At 38.2% G+C, this 17,315-nt stretch overlaps 1 protein-coding gene across 4 annotated transcripts in view; it reads right to left on the bottom strand.

Moving 5' to 3' along the window:
• LOC106878548 (TLC domain-containing protein 4-B) overlaps positions 1 to 16,073 on the bottom strand; it is an 86,972-nt gene extending 70,899 nt beyond the window's left edge. Inside the window, exons 1-2 of one of the 4 annotated variants that reach the window (XM_014927793.3) lie at positions 14,449 to 15,426; positions 10,393 to 10,438 (exon numbers count right to left, since the gene is read on the bottom strand). The gene's annotated coding sequence lies outside the window, so the exon portion shown is untranslated. Of the gene's footprint in view, positions 1 to 10,392; positions 10,439 to 14,448; positions 15,442 to 15,890 lie in introns of those variants that run through there. The other 3 variants (XM_089356807.1, XM_089356808.1, XM_089356806.1) reach the window with 3 other exon arrangements.
• Positions 16,074 to 17,315: the final 1,242 nt, after the last annotated feature.

The following is a 17,315-nucleotide window of genomic DNA, read 5'->3' as shown; positions in this document are numbered from 1 at the left end:
TATATATATATATATATATATATCATCATCATCATCATCGTTTAACGTCCGCTTTTCATACTTGCATGGGTTGGACGGTTTGACTGAGGACTGGTGAGCCAGAGGCTGCACCAGGCTCAATCTGATCTGGCAAAGTTTCTACAGCTGGATGCCCTTCCTAACGCTAACCACTTCGAGAGTGTAGTGGGTGCTTTTACGTGCCACCGGCATGAGGGCCAGTCAGGCAGTTCTGGCAATGACCATGCTCAATAGGTGTTTTCACATGCTACCTGCACGGGAGCCGGTCTGGCGGCACTGGCAATGTTGTTTTTCACGTGCCACCAGCACAGGAGCCAATCTGTGACCCTGGCAACAATCATGCTCAGATGTGCTTTTAACATTCCACTGGCATGAGTGCCAATCAGGTGGTACTGTCATCAGCCACGTCAGCGATTTTGATTTGTTTACACATGCCTCAATAGGTCTTCGCAAGCAAAGTTCATTGTCCAATGAGTGAGGGGTACTCATAAGTGGGCCGTTACACCCTCCATTTGGATGTGCTTTTAACATTCCACTGGCATGAGTGCCAATCAGACAGTACTGTCATCGACCACATCAGTGATTTTGACTTTTGATTTCACATGCCTCAACAGGTCTTCACAAGCTAAGTATATTGCCCAATGGATGAGGGGTATTCATAAGTGAGCTGGTTACACCCACTGGCATAGGCCATGGGCTATGGTCTCACTTGGCTTGTTGGGTCTTCTCAAGCATAGCATATCTCCAAAGGTCTCGGTTGCTAGTCATTGCTTCGGTAAAGTCCAATGTTCGACGGTCGTGCTTCACCACCTCATCCCAGGTTTTCCTGGGTCTACCCCTTCCACAGGTTCCCTCAACTGCTAGAGTGTGACACTTTTTCACACAGCTGTCCTCATTCATTCGCAACACATGACCATATCAGTGCAGCTGTCTCTCTTGCACATTACATCTGATGCTTCTTAAATCCAACTTTTCTCTCAGGGCGCTTACACTCTGTTGTCTATGTACACTGACATTACACATCCAGTGGGGCGTACTGGCTTCATTCCTTGCAAGCTTACGAATGTCCTCAGCAGTCACGGCCCATGTTTCACTGCCATGTAGTATGGCTGTTCATACACATGTGTCATACAGTCTACCTTTTACTCTGAGCGAGAGACCCTTTGTCACCAGCAGAGGTAGGAGCTCTCTGAACTTTGCCCAGGCTATTCATATTCTAGCAGCTACACTTTCAAAGCATCCACCCCTGCTACTGACTTGGTCCTCTAGATAACGGAAGATATCAACTACTTCTAGTTTTTCTCCCTGCTCTCTGCACATTTTCAGTGTTTATAGCACCTGGGCATTTGCCACATACAAAAACTATCTTCCCAGTTAGCCTCCCTTTGATATTGCTGCACCTCTTATGTGTCCATAGCTTACACTGGCTACATCTTATGGAGTTTCTACAGATCAAGCAGGGCCATCTACCTGAAGATATTTGTGGTTTGTCTGCCTTCCTACTTATCAACTTATCAAGACTTTGGTTTTAGCTAGGCTGACTCTAAGGCCCTCCGATTCTAATTCTATATATTATATATATATATCGTGGCCGTTGCCAGTACCGCCTGACTGGCCTTCGTAGGATTTTCGAGCGAGATCGTTGCCAGTGCCCCTGGACTGGCTCCTGTGTGGGTGGCACATAAAATACACCATTTTGAGCGTGGCCGTTGCCAGTACTGCCTGACTGGCCTTCGTGCGGGTGACACGTAAAAGCACCCACTACACTCTCTGAGTGGTTGGCGTTAGGAAGGGCATCCAGCTGTAGAAACTCTGCCAAATCAGATTGGAGGCTGGTGTTGCCATCTGGTTTCACCAGTCCTCAGTCAAATCGTCCAACCCATGCTAGCATGGAAAGCGGACGTTAAACGATCATGATGATGATGATGATGATGATATATATATATATATATATATATATATAAATAGATAGATAGATAGATAGATACATACATACATACATGTATATTTGATATCATTATTTTCCATGTTCGCATGGATGAGACAAGTTTTGATCAGGATGCTTTCCTGTTTATCGTGTTCCTCAATCATCTCCCTCGTAAAGTTTAATCTCCTAAGATAAACCATTATCATTTCTCTCTGGTTTCTCTTTGTCTTCCTCATCTAGATGTTCCTTCCTGTCATTAGTATCACTTGGCACTTCTTTACTCAACTTCCGTCATCCATATGACTCATATGGCTCTCCTAAAACCATTTCAGTCTTCTCTGTTGTTACACTACATCTGATTCTTGCTATACCCAGATTTTTCTACCCCTAGTTCATTTGTTCTCTGATACTCATGCACATTGACAGACTACATATCCAGTTAAGCATGCCCAAGAAATCTCTTTCTGATTGTTAAACATTCTCCGTATTCATTGCCCACATTTCATTACTGTGCAACATCATACTATTCTATCTTTCACATAGAAAAGATCCTTTTGTTATCGTAGTGATGACAGCTCTCTGAATTTTTTTTTACCTCATTCTTACTCTGGTTACTTAGATTATGGAATATTTACCCCACTCCAAACACACAGAAATGCTAATGAGGTCACCCAGTAACTAAAACCTTCAACTACTTATAGAAATTACACCAAGCATTACAATGAACCTGCTTCACTTGAACTCTTACAGGTAACTATTTCTGTACCTCTTCTATATAAAAGGCAGTCTTGGGCACTTAGGTATCAAAAGGGTTAAGTATTCAAGAATGCATGTGTATGTGTGTGCATATATATGTATGTGTGTGCATATATATGTATGTGTGTGCATATATATGTATGTGTGTGTATATATATATATATATATATATATATATATATATATATGCACACACACACACAGACACATATATAAGTTATTAGTAAAGGATTATCAATCCGGGCAAAATCCTTTAGAAACTCTGTTAGTACAGAGCTGACAATAATATTGAATTAGTAAAGAATTCCACATATATTGTAGCAGGGTCCAAGGTTAATAGGTCATCACCATTCTATATTGTAAATCCATAGTTGTGATCTATTCTGGTTTTTACACAGTGATTGACATGCAAGATAAGGCATAAATAATGGTCATTACAAATATTTCTTAATTATAGTACTACAATAAAGAAGAGTATGTAATGACCATTATTTACACTTTGTCTTATATATATATATATATATATATATATATATATATATACCATCAACAGCATGCACTCGCACACACTCACACAGTAACCAACATTTGTGCATATGGGTGGGTGGGTGTGTGTGGGGGGGGATATTCCATGAGCTTAGTAACCAGAAAATGTGGTAGAAAAAGTCCAGGGAGCTGTTATCACTCTTGTAACAAAAGGATTCCTTCTATATGAAGGGTAGAACAGTATGATGTTACCACTACATATCACAGCTACATCATGCTAACATCACACAACACTACACACCATGAAACTATGATTCAAGATTCCTTATTCCACCAGCCTGTCTGAGATTCTACTATACTTCTTATGTATACACAGTTTACATTAAATACACAATACATAATTCCTCCCAACTGTTTTTCAGTATACTCAGCTAGGACACTTCCTAGATGACTATGGAGTTTTGTCTGCTTTCTGGGCTTTCATACATCAAATCTTCTTTAACCTCTTAGTATTCAGATTACTCTGTTAAATGTGCTGCTTATTTATTCACATTGCTTATATATATATATATATATATATATATATATATATATATGTATAAAAGCACCCACTACACTCTCTGAGTGGTTGGCGTTAGGAAGGGCATCCAGCTGTAGAAGCTCTGCCAAATCAGATTGGAGCCTGGTGTAGCCATCTGGTTCACCAGTCCTCAATCAAATCGTCCAACCCATGCTAGCATGGAAAGCGGACGTTAAACGATGATGATGATGATGATGATGATGATATATATATATATATATGTATAAAAGCACCCACTACAGTCTTGGAGTGGTTGGCGTTAGGAAGGGCATCCAGCTGTAGAAACTCTGCCAAATCAGATTGGAGCCTGGTGTAGCCATCTGGTTCACCAGTCCTCAGTCAAATCGTCTAACCCATGCTAGCATGGAAAGCGGACGTTAAACGATAGTGATGATGATGATGATGATAATATACATATATGAGGTGGTATCAAAAAGTTCCTGGACTAGTTCTCTAGTGCACCAACAGATGGCAGCACATGATTGCATGTACAGTAAGAGTTAGCTGTGACTTTCATGAGGCAGTGTGCCAAATGACATCGCTGTGTTTACTTCGCAAGGTGTGAAATTTGTGTTTTTGTGATCATGTGTATGCTGTAGTCTGCCATTTTGTCATGGACAGCAAGTTGGAACAAAGAGCCAACATGGAATTTTGTGTTGAACTTGGTAAGTCTGCTACAGCAATAAGGCAATGGGTCGTACGCAATGTTTCAAGAGGCATGAGTGCTTCAAAAATGGAAGAACGTCCTTGGAAGACTATGAGCAATCTGGAAGACCTGCCACGAATGTCACCCCCAGAAATGTGGAGAAAATTAATCAGCTTGTGCAAGAGGTTTGTCAGAGGACAGTCTATGACATTGCAGGTGTTGTTCACCTGTTGTATGGGTCTGTGCAAGCAATACTAATGTCTGAATTGAACATGTGGTGTGTCACAGCCAAGTTTGTTCCCTGCTTGTTGGGCATTGAGCAGAAAGAACATCACATCAAAGTCTGTCAAGATCTCTGTCAGTGTGCCACTGGTGATCCATCCATCATGTCAAGGATCATCACTGGTAAGATGAACTAGGTCTACAGGTATGACCCTGAGACGAAGCAGCAGTTGTCACCATGGAAAAGTCCATCATCTCCATGACCAAAGAAGGCACAACAGAGCTTCAACTCAATCAAAAGCATGCTCATTGTTTCTTTCAACATCCACAGTATTGTGCATCAAAATTTTGTCCCCCAGGGCCAGACTGCCTATCGATAGATCTACTGCAACATTTTAAAGTGTTTGAGGGAGGACTTTTTCGGAAGTGACTGTATCTGTGGAGCACGAAGAATTGGATTCTTCATGACAACAAGGCACCCTATCACCAAAATCAACATGGTATCACTTCCGTACCTGTCCTATTCACCAGATTTAGCACCTGTGGACTTCCATCTCTTCTGCAAGATGAAAAGGCAGCTCAAAGTTCACCATTTTATTACCATTGTCAAGATCCAGAGTAAATAACAGAAGGTCCTCAAACTTGCTTACAGAAAATGACTTCCTGGCTGGATTCCAAAAGTGGCAGGAATGCTGGGACAGGTGTATCACTGCACAAGGTGACTATTTCAAGAAGATAGTGTTTAAACTTGGATAAATAAGTTATTTTTTTATTAAACATAAATAGGTGCAGGAGTGGCTGTGTGGTAAGTAGCTTGCTAACCAACCACATGGTCCCGGGTTCAGTCCCACTGCGTGGCACCTTGGGCAAGTGTCTTCTACTATAGCCTCGAGCCGACCAAAGCCTTGTGAGTGGATTTGGTAGACGGAAACTGAAAGAAGCCCGTTGTATATATATATATATATATATATATATATATATATATATATATATATGTGTGTGTGTGTGTGTGTGTGTGTATTTGTGTGTCTGTGTTTGTCCTCCCTAGCATTGCTTGACAACCGATGCTGGTGTGTTTTTGTCCCCGTCACTTAGTGGTTCGGTAAAAGAGACCGATAGAATAAGTACTAGGCTTACAAAGAATAAGTCCCGGGGTCAATTTGCTCGACTAAAGGCAGTGCTCCAGCATGGCCGCAGTCAAATGACTGAAACAAAAGAATAAAAGAGTAAAAAATAGTCTGGGAACTTTTTGATACCACTTCATATCTCGTAGCTTTTAGATTTTAATAATACGAATGTTTAATTTTAGAATGATATTGTAGGGTAGATGTGAGAGGCCAGATCTGACTGGTCTGAGTACATAACAGGTAGTATATTTGGGCTAGATATGGCTGCTTTAAATGCTAAAGAGTCAAACCTTCACCAGATCCATTTATGAGAATTAGGTTATTGATATACAAGAATCCTCATAGACAGCCAATCTTAACCTTTTTGATACTAAGTTACCTTAGATCACCTTGTCTGATGATACAGACTTCCTAATTTAAAATAATCTTTAAAACTATTCATCAAAATTTAGAGTAATCTAAATTAAAACTGTTCGTCAAAATTTCAATTAAATCTATGTTCCAAATGCCAGCTTTGTAATGACAGTTATTCTAGCAAATTCTTCCTTATTTTCCTAATTAATTTAAATGAAGGTAGTGCATTTCATTAGAAATCATCATCATCATCGTTTAACGTCCGCTTTCCATGCTAGCATGGGTTGGACGATTTGACTGAGGACTGGTGCAACCGGATGGCTACACCAGGCTCCAATGGTAATGAAATGGTTAAGCTATTCTGTAATTGCCTGAAGAAGTATAATAAACAGGAAGGGGTTGAGAACTGTGTTGGAAGGAAATTTACTTTCATACTAAATTCCTTGTAGAATCATTTCTACTGCTATCAGTTTTTTTCATTTTTTTTCTTCTTCTTCTTCTTGTTAAATGTAATTTACTCAATTTATAGCAGGTTTTTAGACTTAAGTTTTTAGTGTTAGAAAGACAATCGTATTCATAATGACAAATTCATTGAAATCATGGAAATCAAAGAAATGTTTATAGATAATGACATTAAATGTTACTGCTGTCATGGTGACAGTTAATTGAACTTAAAGCTATATATCACCACGTGTGTGTGTGTGTGTGTGTGTGTGTGTGTGTGTGTGTGTGTGTGTGTGTGTGTGTGTGTGTTGAATAAGCTTCATTGGAAGATAGTGTCTAGTGGACATTCTTTCACAGTTGGCAGCAATGGTCTGTTTAATGTCCTTGGGTTTTGGTTTTGCAGACTACATTTGCTGTCAACTGATGCTTACTTTCGTTTGTTTATTGTGCAGAAGGTACTTTGTAGGAGCTTTTCTAGTCATTAATTACATATTGGATATTACAAACTTTCTAGTCCTCCATACTAGGCTTTCAGTGTGGTTTATTCCCTCTGGGATCTTAGGATCTGTTTCTTTTGCTTGAACTCCCAATATATAACCTTCTTGATGACATAGTCTTTTCTTTTCTTCTTTTTTGTTTTTTCCCATGTGGCAGGAGTGAATTTGAAACCATGTAAATTTTGAAGAGAACTTCTAAGGCAAACAACCATGCCTACACACACACACACACGTGTCACAAACAAATGGAAACAGTGTGCTTGTGGTAAAGCAACCGTTGTAGTACTGGTACCAAATAAACCCAATACATCTTGTAAATTGATTGGCTTTAGGAAGGACATCCCACCATAGAAACCATGTCAATAATGGAACTAATGCAAGTGAGACACAATTCTTGACCCATTTTGAAGAATGGTATTTCCTAATAAGAACTGTCATCCACTTTCTGTACAGTCGTGAGTTGGATGGTTTAAGATCAAAATTAGTATGTATTTGAAGTTACTGCTCTTTTAGATGTGTTTGTACACTATGTATTGCAGATAAGTCTTTTTTATTTTTTGCTATGATTTCTATGACTAGGTGCTCTTCTTAGCATCGTTCACTTTACTAGGTAATCTTTCATCATCATCATCATCAGTTTAACATCCACTTTTTCATGCTCACATGGTTTGCAAGGAATTTTCTTTGAGATGGATACTCTATGTTTGGATGCCCTTCTTGTGACCATCCCTCACTTGTCTCCAAGCAAGGTAATATTCTCACATGATCAGACATGTTTTCACAGAAAATTGGAAATGAAGATCACGGCTTGCATGATGGTGACACTCTTTTACAGCTATCACATGATATCAAGGCAAGGAGACAGTAATATACTTGCATATTTATTCATAGTTCTGGATTGAGTTCCACTGTGTGGCACCGTGGGCAAGTGTCTTCTACTATAGCCTGAGGCTGACCAAAACATTGTGAGTGAATTTGGCAAATGGAAACTGAAAGATCATATATATATATATATATATATATATATATATATATATATAAAGGTTATGAAGGGTATTGGAGTCAACCAAACCCTAAGGATACAGGTAATACCGAGTAAGTGCTGTATACCGACTAGTTTTGCCCCTGTCGTGGTAGCAACATGAGTGGGGAATATAACATGGGTCGTGTATTAGCGTGTGTATATATAAAGAAAGAATAAGATAAAGTGACCAATGGCAAAATTAGAATTATATTTTATGTATAAAGTCTAAAATATAATTCTAACTTTGGCATTGGTCTCTTTATCTTTTTCTTTCTGTATGCATATATATATATATATATAAATCAGGTCATTAAGAATGAAATGTCCAATTTTCTTATGCACCAAGTTTGGCAGTAGGTTAACTCTAATGGTTTATCTTGACAATTCTTTGTTTTACAACATTGAAGAGTTACATCATCACTTTTTGAAATGTAATTCATGATGTCTGATTACACTGTGAGTTTTCTCTTGTAAATCAATTTTTGTGAACCCATTCGTGTTGTTTTTGAATATGAGTTCCGTCATGGAGCCAATGCATCCCAGATAGCTTGAAACATCAATGAGGTGTTTGGTGAAAATGTGGTGAATGAGCATACTGTATGTCGATAGTTTGAGAAGTTCTGGTCTGGTGACTTTACTCTTGAAAAGCATCCACCGTGGCAGACCTGAGACCAAGGTGGATAATGATGAGCTAGAACATGTAGTAGCGGATAACCTCAAACTACGTGTAACTTAGCAGTAAGGTTTGATGTTTTGATTCCAACTGTATTGGACCATCTGAAACAAATCAGCAAGGTAAAGAAACTGGACAGGTTTCTGTCCACATGAATTGAACGAGCATCAAATGACACACTGTCTTGAAACTTGCTGTTCTTTGCTGTCACGGCAGAAAGCAAAACATTTTTGTATCGTATAGTTACGTGTGATGAAAAATGGATTCTTTTCAACAATAACAAGAGTTCTGCATGGTGGCTGGATAGAGATAAAGTATCAAAACACGATCCAAAAAAAGAATATTCACCAATAAAAGCTAATGATCTCTGTTTGGTGGTCCAGTGCTGGTGTCATCCACTGCAGCTTCACGAGACCTGGTAAGTCATTTACAGCGAATGTATACATCAACCAATTGGATGAAATAACGAGAGAACTTGCAATTTAACAACCAAGATTGGTCAATAGAGACAGGCTAATTCTCTTGCAAGACAACGCTCAACCACATGTTGCACACAGAATGCTACTCAAGTTACAAGACCTGAACTTGGAAGTACTTTGTCATCCATCATATTCCCCAGACCTTGCACCAACTGACTATCATGTTTTCCAGGCATTAGACAACTTTTTGGAAGGAAAAAAACTTCAAATCTAAAGAAGATGCAAAAACAGACTTTCGTGATTTCATCACCACTTGCACTCCAGAATTCTTTGCTGCTAGCATAAATAAATTACTGATAAAATGGCAAAATTGTGTTGATAATTTAGGTTCATACTTTGATTAACTGCACTGCTTTTTGTTGAGATAAAACAAAAAAAAAAATCTCAGTTCAAAATCAGACATTTCATTCTTAATGACCTGATATAAACAAACACACATACATGTGTGTGTGTGTCTTTGCATCTGTGTTTGTCTCCCACCAATACTTGACAACAGGTGTTGGTGTTTACATCCCCATAACTTAACAGTTTGGCAAAACAAGTAAAAGATAAAAGATGAAAACATTATATATATATATATATATATATATATATACACACACACACATCTATACACACATACATACTCATGTGCACAATAGGCTTCGGCCAGCCTGGAGCTATTGTAGAAGACCTTAACCCAAGGTGTCTAGTAGTGGGATTGAACCCAAAACTAAGTGGTTAGGAAGCAAACTTCTTACCACACAGTTGCAGCCGTCTGTCTTCAGCAAGACTAAAAAGTTCTCTTAACTTTTGTTTCTGCTTATTTACCAACTCGTCTCCAGTGTATTCTGTACGTTCTATTATACTCAATCACGAGTGAGTTTACCTTATACTCCTTGTCCTCACCACTCAATGGTGTTTCCATTCATTCAGATGTCTTCATTGGTTTACTCTTCTTGATCCCTAATGATCATTCTCTCCTCCATATGACTCTTCATTGATACCTATCACTCTCAGCATCATCCTTTTCTATTTCCAGCCTCCAGTTGCTATCTTTTATACTATTACACACATTTATTGTAACACCATCATGCTCATACTGTTTCTTATCCAATCCCCATAGCAAAAACAAAACGGGTAGCTATTACTGTCTCTCTTCTATTACTCACTCACCTACCTATCTCTTCTTTTGATCTCTCTTCTATGCACCAGTTTTATGTTTGCTTTGAAAGAAAAAGAGAGACAACATAGAGTAAATTAAAGACTTCGGTATGCTCTGTTATGTGGTTTTTGAGTGAAGTAAGACATCATTTTGAGAACATGACAAACTCTCAAGTGCTGGTACAATGAAATTCATACAGTACACATACTCTGTACAGTGGTTTGTATGAGGAAAAGCATCCAACTATAGAAGCCATGCCAAAAATGAAATATGTAGCGAGACATTTTCCTTGGACTACTATGATAATCCATCTAACCTAAGCCAGAATGGAAAGCAGAATATGATAAAGATGATGATGATACATATACACACACACATGCATACATAAATATGTACCCATACACATTTGTATACGACAGATAAATTTATCATGCTGGCGGGATAATAAATCCACTGGGGCTCAGCTCTGGGCTCCCTTCTATTTAAGGGATAACAAAAAAGTTTAACTGGATGTCTGTGGTAAGTCCTCTATGCTGATCTTAATTCTTAGAGCTGTATCTCAAGTAGTATATGAAAAGAAATTCCAGGCATGGAAGCAAAACCTGGTCGTGAGAAATCTCAAAGTATACTTAACAAAGACTAGTATTAGTAAGAAGGAAAGAAGACAAGACCCTGCTACCAACAGGTAAATAACTCTGTTCAATCTGCAGTAAAGGAGTTGGTACAAATTCCATAATTCCATATTGTGTACAACAATGCCTAAGTGAAATATATTTCCCTTAGGCTTTGTTGATGTTGTTTCCTATATAGGCATGAATGCAATTTTTTCCCAAATAAATTGCATTTCATATTCAAAGCTCTGATGAAGCTATAAGGTGTTATTCAGGTACATATATATAAGCCCACTGCATCTTAGAAAAGAAACAGTTGTAAGCTAATGAAGTTCATAAGATAATCTCTTAGTTCTTTGGCATCTCTCTTTCTGATTATATATACATACATATATATATATATATATATATATATATATATATATATATATATATATATATGTATGTATAAATATGTAATTATGTGAATGTTAGTATTAAATTGATGCTATTTTAAAACTAGTGGAAGAACAAAGGATCATTTACTGTTAAGGTGATTTGATATTGTATGGTCATTTATTGTAAAGTTCATGTTGACGGCAACTTCAAGCTTTGCCAAACATCTTACTCTATCAGTTTTATTTCAACACACATACACTCGCATATATACCTACATATATACATATGCATACATACATACATACATATATGCTTCGAAACGCCTGTGTTAGAATGGGGGCAGCTGATGAAGGAAAATGTTCTCTATGTGGCCTGCGTATTTTCTGTACTCTGGTTATTATTATTTTTTTGTCTACGTTTTGTTTGCAATGTCCTGTACCCAGATATGCACCTATATATACATGTTGATGTAGGTATGCACATACTTGTACGTATATACGTACATATGCATAGACTCATTTATTATTTGTGTTTATATATATATATATAGATTTTTACGGTGGTGCACCAGCATGACCGCAGCCACTTGGCTGAAACACATAAATAGATAGATAGATAGATAGATAGATAGATAGATAGATAGATATACAGATAGATACATAAAGTGATAGGTTAGGTGATGCAACCAGGAAAAATAGAATTCAAAACATGAGTGTATATATTTGTCAAAAATATTTTGACAAATTAAATCTAAATGTTGACGTGAATTTTAGTATATATATATTTTTTTTATTAATAATCGGCAGAAATTAGAGTGACGAAGCACAAACATGCATAAGTACATCTGCATATATATATATTTGACCGTTGACTGAACACTATTCAATTTTTTTTCTCCGTGTTTTTCTCCTTGTCTCCGTATTCTTTCTGTTAAAGAGCGTAGCTCGAAACGTCAAAGACTTTCCGTATTCCCGAGCGTCATACTAATATATCCTTTTGTTATTTACACCACCTGTCCTCGTCTGTTGTTATTATTTGTATATTCTCCCATATATATATATATATATATATATATATATATATATATATATATATATATATATATATATATATATATATTCTTTTACGTGTTTCAATCATTTGACTACCGCCATGCTGGAGCATACCTTTAGTTGAACAAATCGACCCCAGGACTAATTCTTTGTAAGCCTAGTACTTATTTTATCAGTCTCTTTTACTGAAACGACGATGGGGGTGGGGGACAAACACAGGCACACAAATATATACATACGACGAGCTTCTTTCAGGATACAGATGACTCTTGCCCAAAGTGCCACGCAGTGGAACTGAACCCAGAACCATGTGGCTGAGAAGCATGCTTCTTACCACACAGCTACTCCTGCGCATATGCATTTATATATATATATATATATATATATATATATATATATATATATATATATATATATATATATATATATATATATATATATATATATAACGTGAGAGAGTTAGGGGTTGGGGGTACAACCCACTAAGGGATAGTATCTATCCAGTATACTGCTGGGAGGGTACCCAATTATTGCTACACTAGTGCTATACTAGGTGCAATCAATGGGAGCGGGTAAAAGTGGAGGTTTTATATATATATATATACGCACATATTTATACACACACACATATATATATATATATATATATACATAAATATACAGGGATTAGCTTCTCCTATATAGATATACATACACAAACTCACACAACCTTATACAGCTATTCTACAGACGACATGCTGGGGCACTGACAATTTAAATTCTGGAAAACGTAGTTACATATATGCTGTTGTATATGCCTATACATGCATGAATGTAGTGCGCTTATTGTATTGCAATAGAGAGTGCACACAATCAGTTAGGTATATGTGTGTGTGTGTGTGCAAACTCACAAATTGGCAGACGAAATACTATGTATATGTAACTGGCCGAAATTCAGTTCGACTACTGAAGGCCTATATATTGTTATGGTCAAACCAATTACATCTGTGTGTGTCTGTGTTTGCGTGTGTGTAAAGACATGTTAGACAATTTACAGCTACGGAAAATGCATGTTTATTCTGTATCACCTAAGTATAACCTAGCTATTATGCTTTTTCTTCGTGACCCGACATGGTGAAAATAGCAAGCAAATCTCTCTCAAAACATGACTTACTGTCTTGATAACGGGAAGAACACATTGGATAATGTATTCCTAAATAGTCCCAAAATGACAGGATGGTCTTGAATGGAACGCATTGGATTATAGGTTTGGTCACTCAACACACATGCAAATACAAATATATACGAATGCAAAATTGATGCATACAGTTACACACGTAAACAAATGCAGAACGGGGTTAAATCACACAGATGCGTTGTATACACATAATCAAATATATATATATGTATATTCAAACATCATACATTAAACACGTATATTTATACATCACTTTTTCGCACACAAACACACATTCAAAAACATGTTTACATTAACAGCCAAGGTTTTCAATATAAGCAATATTTAATTCTCTGTATTTGTAAACAACAAATGCAGAGATATACACACAGACACATATGTATTGTTATGTGTGTGTATGTGTGTGTGGATAGATAGATAGATAGATAAATAGACAGATATGAAAGACGAAGACTGAATGGAAACGAAAGGTAGATGACAAAAACAACACATACAAGATACACTATTACTCGCTTCAGTCAATGGACTGCGGCCATGCTGGGGTACCGCCGCCTTCAAGCTAGCGAATATAATATATATATATAGATATATGCACACACACACACCTGTCTGATGTATGTATATTATATGGTTTCTGAACAGGAACGTGTATGGTCGACGCCGTCTAAGGTGCGCGTAATAGACGTTCAGACGGTAATTGATGACTGGTGATAGATAGGTCACGTTTTTTAGTGGTGTTGGTGGTGGAGGAGGAACTATAACAACAGCAACAACTAACACTGCTAAAATATAATAATACAAATATTGGTGGCAGTAGTAGGAACAGTAATAATGTAACTATGGAGCTTCTTACCTGGCAGCGTGCAGCTGGGTAATAAACGACAGACTGAAAACGGCCGGTGTTGGCCGATCACCACCACCACCACTTCAATCACCACAACTACTTCCACTACGTCTCCAACTGGATACACATGCTTACACGCTTACATTGACACTCTCATAGTACTTCTAGTCTCTTTCTATTTTCTCTCCCTCACACTTGCATGATACTCTGGCTCCCATTTCTGTCTCTCTCTGTTTTTCTCCCTCCCTATCTCTCCTCCTCCCTTACACATATATTTGTTAGATTATCTCTCACCCGTCTCCATCTCTCTGTTTTTTTTTCTCTCGTGATACAGTTTCTCTCCCCACCACTGCTCCTCTCTCTCTCTCTCTCTCTCACTTTGTGTTTTTCCTCCCTCCTTCCCTCTTTCCCTCACACACACATTTGTCACTGTTTCTCCTTCACATTTGTCTCAGTCTCTTTCTCTCTCTTTCACACCGTTCTCTCTTACATATGTGATAGTTTCTCTCCCCACTTTTAATCCTAAATCTGTCTGTCTGTCTTTCTCCCTTCCCCTCTTCTCTCTTTCTCTCTCTCTCAGACACACACATACACACACATGATTCAATTCCTTCCCCCACTGGCTGTCTCTGCCTCTTTCAGTCAAACACCTTTTCACTTGATCTCTCTATTTGCACACTCTTTTATTCTCTTTTGTCTCTCTGTCTGTTTTGGCAACACTCTCACTTCTCTCACTCACTCCTATACACACTATTACTGTCTTTATTATTTTCTATCTTCTAGATATCTCTTACAAAATCGAACCACCCTTCACTTACACCAAACATACATTATTACTGTCTCTGTTCAGCTTTCGATTGCCGTATTTCTCACACAAGCAGCCGTAACTGCCCTTACTCTCATTCACTTATCCTCTGTGACACTGTAATTTTCTTCATTTTGTATCCATTTCTCTCCACGCTCTCCATTTCTGTATCCATTTCTCTCCACTCAGTTCCTCTGTCTCACTGTCTTGCTCTTACTCGCGCACACACACACACACACACACACACACACACACACACACACACACACACACACACACACACACACATGCTTGTGCTTTCCACAAACTCTAACTCCCTCCTTTGCTCACACTCACACTCTTATATCCAGTTGTAATATATTTTTGTTCAAATTCCGTTGAAACCAACTACGCTTTTCATTTTTTCCCGTGGAATCGATAAAATACAGCATTATTTAAAGAGTTGGGGGTCGAGAAAACCAACTATAACCTCACCCCTAAATTATAGGTATTGTGCCAATAAATAAAAAAAAGCAATATTGTTCCATTTTGCATTAAAACCATCTTTAGGCTTCCCCCCCACCCTTTCTCTTTCACGCTTACACACACTCACACACATGTACACACTGATGCATACACATACATATATACATAGAAATACACTTACGTCGCTTTGCCTTCCGTTTCACTCAGATTTTCTCGTCCTAACTCTCCTTCACAGCTGCTCTGTTGCTCTCTTTCCCTCTCTGCCACTAGCACACACTCTCCATCTCTAATACACTAATTCTATCGCTCAATATCTTATCTCTCTCTTACTATGTTTTTCATGCTCTCACTCTCTTTGTTGCACTTTCTTTTTCACTCTATACTTCTCTCACGGCTCTGACGATTCGTCTCTTTCTCTTTCAAATGCTTGCATCGTTCAAATTAACCCCTCTCTCACACTATTCTCCCTATCTTTCTTTTTCCATCACTTTATATGCGTCACTTTCTTATTGCTCTCCTTTTCTCTTATTCTTTACTCCTAATCTCCCTCTAACTCCCTACTTCTCTATCTTAAACACTCAATTCTCTCGGTCTTGTTTTCTCTTTCTTTTTCACCCCGCTGAACCCTTCCTCGTTCGCATACTCTTTCTCCATTCTGATCTCTTCTATCACTCAACTTCTTTGTTCTCCCTCTGCCTCGCTCTGGTGCTCTTTCTCTATTCTTTTCCCTCCTGTCACTCAAGCTCTCTGGGTCTGTCCCTCTCTTATTCACATACTCTTTCTCCATTCTTTTCCTCCTATCACTCAACCGCTCTTAGTCCGCCCCTCCCCATCTCCTACCTACACGCTTTGTTATTGTTTAATTCTGCACCTTACCTTAGTTCGTGTCTTATGCTTTTCACCATTGTTTCCGCTCATCTTTTCCCACTTTTTTTTTCTATCCTTCTGTACGCCCCTCTTTGTCCTTTACACACTCTCTCACTTCTCTCTTTCTCTCTCTCTCATGTTTTTACTGCTTCTCACTTTGATTTCTATTCTGTCACCTAGACTCTATCCTTGATCTTCTCACACTCTCTTCTCTCCATCACGTCTCATTATTTTCTTTCCTAACCTCTTTGTCTCTCTTCCTCTCTCTAATACACACCATACTCTTCCATTTTTTAATGCTCTACCTCCTCTCTGTCCTTCTTGCGTATTGTCTCTCGGCCTTTATTCGCATCGCTCTGGGCTTTAGCCAGTGGGACGAGTGCTACAGATGAGCTGAGAATGTTCCAGACAAAAACATGCACTCAACACTCCATTTAGACATGATTGAGTTTGAACTTGGCCACACACGCAGAGGTTGCTGCTCTCGTCCAACTTCTACCTCTTTCCCTCTCCCACATTGTACTATCTATCTATCTATCTATCTTCCGCGATCCCTTTTGATCGAAATTATCTCCCCCCCCCCTCCCCCCCCCCCCCCAGAAAAGCTCTACTTTGTAATTTGTCCATTTTCTGTATTTAGCCCTGTGTGGCTATAATAAAAAGATATCTATCTACTTTTTTTTTTCTTTCGTAAATAAAAGTGTGTAATGTAATTTGTGACATTAAAATGACAGAGGTT

Source organism: Octopus bimaculoides, chromosome 8, assembly GCF_046866305.1.
Source record: "Octopus bimaculoides isolate indiv1 chromosome 8, ASM4686630v1, whole genome shotgun sequence".
Classification (NCBI taxonomy): domain Eukaryota; kingdom Metazoa; phylum Mollusca; class Cephalopoda; order Octopoda; family Octopodidae; genus Octopus; species Octopus bimaculoides.
This window is presented reverse-complemented; position numbering and strand designations above follow the sequence as displayed.